The sequence below is a fragment of the Macrobrachium nipponense genome, chromosome 8 (assembly GCF_015104395.2).
Source record: "Macrobrachium nipponense isolate FS-2020 chromosome 8, ASM1510439v2, whole genome shotgun sequence".
NCBI classification, from domain to species: domain Eukaryota; kingdom Metazoa; phylum Arthropoda; class Malacostraca; order Decapoda; family Palaemonidae; genus Macrobrachium; species Macrobrachium nipponense.
The window spans coordinates 88,939,027-88,943,280 of NC_087203.1; the positions used below are offsets into that span (position 1 = coordinate 88,939,027).

The 4,254-nt window shown below is 38.0% G+C and overlaps 1 long non-coding RNA gene across 1 annotated transcript; it reads right to left on the reverse strand.

Moving 5' to 3' along the window:
• Window positions 1-2,356: 2,356 nt before the first annotated feature.
• Window positions 2,357-2,981, reverse strand: LOC135223307 (uncharacterized). Its single transcript, XR_010316468.1, has 3 exons — window positions 2,925-2,981; window positions 2,713-2,762; window positions 2,357-2,429 (listed from the first exon to the last, which is right to left on the reverse strand). It is a non-coding gene; the product is annotated as an uncharacterized LOC135223307 (long non-coding RNA).
• Between the last annotated feature and the right edge of the window lie 1,273 nt (window positions 2,982-4,254).

Sequence of the window (4,254 nt, forward strand, 5' to 3'; positions counted from 1 at the left end):
TTTAACCAAGATCGTTTTAGTCAAGTTAAATGTCAGGCAAACAATCACCATAATTTGGAGGTGTGTTCGAATAACACATTCTCTCTCTCTCTCATGTTAGTGCCCTTTTTATAAGGCTTCTTCTGGAATCAATCTGCGAAAGCATTTGTTTATTTAGGTTGCCTCAGCCGACGCAAACAAATATCTTTTGAGAGGAAATTACGTGTCATGTTTGAATCTTTTTATGCATTGCCGTTCATTATGTGTTAATAAAGCAGTTTACTGAGGAAAACTGTGTATTTGAACGTTAAAGGTATAGACGTTTTGTAAGCCTTGAATCGGTATTATGAATAAGCATTCATGAGATGCTGTTAAATGAGAAAATTAGCAATCTGTGTTTGTAGAATGTTTTTGAAGAATGTATTAAAATTCTGTTGGAGTGTTGGCGATCACCTTTGATTATTATATGTAAATACGGCAACCTTGCAATTATTGTATGTCGTATAAGGTCACTGAAAGAAACATTTAAAGTTTGCCGTTATTCACCACAAACTGTAATTTTTTGCTGTCGTCACCTCATGGTGTAATTTTTGCTGTTGTTCTCACTAAGCCTTAACTCTAGTTATTATTTTCCCCACGGCATAACTCGCTGTTAATACCCATGCCATAACTCATGCTGTACTATATGCGTAGTACCTCATGGTTTATTCACTACATGGCATAACTTGTGCAGTTATTTTTGTGTTATTATTTACTTCGTGGCATGATTTACATTATTATTTATCCATTGACGTAATTCCTAGTGTCCATCCATAAGTGAATCATGACCAGGGCGATTGGACAACCGGTCTATGTCCCACATCGGCCTCGTAAATTTCGAGATTACGACCTAATTATCCTCCGACTTACCTTTTATTGCTATTCCCCTCTTCGTTTTATCTTCTTTTACTCCCACTCTCCATTTATCCTTCATAAAACCTCATTTGCTTTTAGTCTGTGATTACCTCTTCTTTGGGGAGGAAGGTGGCAAGAGCTAAATTCCTTTCCAAGTCTCTCTCTCTCTCTCTCTCTCTCTCTCTCTCTCTCTCTCTCTCTCTCTCTCTCTCTCTCCTTCTTTTCAATTAATACAGTGTATGGAGATTTCCTAGTCCCCAGGAAGGTGGATTCCAAGTCTCTCTCTCTCTCTCTCTCCTCTCTCTCTCTCTCTCTCTCTCCGTGCGCCGCCAGCCTTTTCTATTCCTGTCTCGTTCGTTTCCTCGATTGTCCCCCGATCCCGTTTATTTCAAATTTCCACTTCAGCAGGACTGACTCTCAGATTCTGATCGTAGGTTCTGTGTGTGAGAGAGAGAGAGAGAGAGAGAGAGATTGAGAGACAGAGACCGAGAGAGAGGACGAGAGAGAAAAGAGAGAGGAGAAAATGAATAACATTTTCAAGATAAATATTAAATGAAAAAGGCTGAAAATGTAAACAGGGAATTATGCCCAAGTGAAAATAAAGGGCAGAGAGAGAGAGAGAGAGAGAGAGAAACAGAGAGAGAGAGAGAGAGAGAGAGAGAGAGAAATGCGGAAAAATAAATAGCATTTTAGGTAGATATTAAATGAAAGGGCAAAACTGTAAAGTGGGAAGGAATTATTGCCCAAGAGAAAATGAAGGGCAAGGGGGAGAGAGAGAGAGTGGTTTTATGGTCAAAAGAGTATTAGCAAATGGAAACCGATTGCATTTAGCTTTACTTTTGATGTGGAAATTTTCAAGCAAGTTAGAATCCATGTCTTATGTTTTTGCGCGCCCACACACACACACACACACACACACACACACACACACATGTATATATCATTCAGAGTAGGACTTCATATATGAAATGCTTCGGTTAGTATATTTGTGAATATGAAAGTTTTTATTTTTATTTTATGTTTTTACTGAATAATGCTATTTGCTTATGCATTTGTTTCCTAAAATGGCAATCTGCTCTTCGGAAACTTTTCGAGTTAGTTCATGGCTCGTTATGAATAATAAGAATAATAATAATAATAATAATAATAATAATAATAATAATAAGAGCCTAAGACACAAGGAGTAAACCCTATGTTGACACTTATAAGCCCCGTGACTTATTTCAGAAGTATTAACATCCTTTACCCTTACCACTTTCGCATGCTCACCTTACCCACGTACAAATGCAGTCTGTTTAAGGAAGTAAGGTGAAGTACCAGGGTGATCCCTCATTGCAAAATTAGCCCATTTTTCAAATTAAAGATGAAGGGTTTCTGATCCCGCTTTCGAGTACCGCTAAGCTGAAAACTATGAAGTCACCTTATAAGGTACTTAAAATTACTGAAGGGAAGTAATTCATACACTTTTGAAATGTTTAAATTTATTATTTATTGCAAATGTGTCAAGTGCATGACACAGGGCTCTTCCTCTTCAATAATCAGCTTCTCCTCCATACCTGGATGGGAAATACAGAAATTGCACGTTTAGTGGTGAAGCCTAAGAATTAATTTAAATTATATAGGTAAGAATAATATGGCAAGAAGCACTTATACATAGGAATATGCAAACTGTTACCTTACTGTAAGTAGGTCAAGACAAGAAAAACCAAGTATGAACAACCAAAATCAAGGCTGGATAATCCTATCCTGAAATAATATAATATCCGTGTAAGTTTGCATTAAAGGAGATTCTTGCAATTTTATGTTGACTTATCCAGAAATAACAAATATGTAGCTTACCACTATGTACAATAAACCCATGAACAACCTTCAGTAGAGTTGCGAAACCACTGTAAGGACAAGAGAAATCCTTTATAACTATTAAACATTCGTGAATATCCGTACTCTACCGATGGCAGGTAGGAAGGACTTTAATAGGCAGCGACAAAGGCTCAAAGAGATTATTACGATTACCATTCAGCATTTGCCCCAAAAAATACTTGGTACTACACCGTAGTCCATCCGAGCAAGAAGGGATTGAAGTCAATGCTTAGGAGAACGTGACTTTTTTTTTCTCCACAAATCATCCACTAAGGTGAATCAAAGTCGAGACGATGCATGAACAAAAATCAGTCGTAGGAGGCCAGAGCACATCCAGGTGGCCACCAATTACGCAGTCCAAATTATGGAACCAAGGAATACTTCACAAATGCCTCTTGAGGGACCCTTGATTCTTAATAACATTCTCAGAGCCTCGTCCAAGACATCCTCCAGGAAGACAGGCTCACTCTGACGATGGAAGACGGGCTCAATGGCATACGGGTATGTGGTGGGTCCTACAGGATAGCTCACTGCCCTAATGCTCTGACAGGACCGCCCGGACTGACCGGAACTGACGACGCACTGCCTCGACTGCTGAGACTGCTTGGACTGCTAGTCTGCCTTCTCCCGCATTCACCGATCTCGAAGTTTCCTCGTAAACAACAAAAAGAGAGGAGTCAACAATTTTGCTGATCATAACTATGGCAGCAGGAAGGACTGTAAGCGGTACCAAGTACTTATTTTACTTATTTTGGTAATACTAAAATTCCATATTTACGAATCCTTCCTGCCGCTGTAGCAAGTACATTAAAAATTTATTTATTCTGTATAGTCCTGGGGAGAAGATGGAAACTTTTTCCAAAGAAAAAATTTTCATCCACTAATAAATGTACAAAATATGCATGGACATACAGTAAAATTTAAAATTAAAAACAAAAAATGAATTAGTGAAGCATTTGTCTTGTCCTCGCCTCACTGGTTTCTGCAGCTTTCCTGCGGGGACGTGAGGATTTTTACCTAAAAAATTATTTTCAGGGAAAGTTATTTTCAGGGTGAAAGACTGTCAGGACAAAAATGGGTGTTCTCCAACATGGGGATAAGGTTAGAAACATGAATCTTGGTGGTCTGACCGGTTTTTCCCTTTTTGACCAAAGCATGGGTAACTTCACCCAGATCATTAAAAAAAAATCTTCAAAATTATTCCTAATGGATAATTACTTCTTTTAGTATATTCTTCCTTTATTAGTACGATATCTCCTACTTTGTCAGTTTGTGTGAGATGGGACGATATCTACTTTTTCTATCAACAGCTTGATGAATTAGAGTACCTAAAAATTCACTATGGTAGGTATCTAACAATGCATCTCGGACTTTACATAATTTTACATAATTTTTAGAAATATCTGAAACATGACAATTGGCAGGATTAAAATCTGGATCCTCTGGAAAAGGCTGTAACTCTGGAATCAAATTTAGTGAAGTCAACTCATATCCTCTGATAAGCTGTTCAGGTGTTATAGG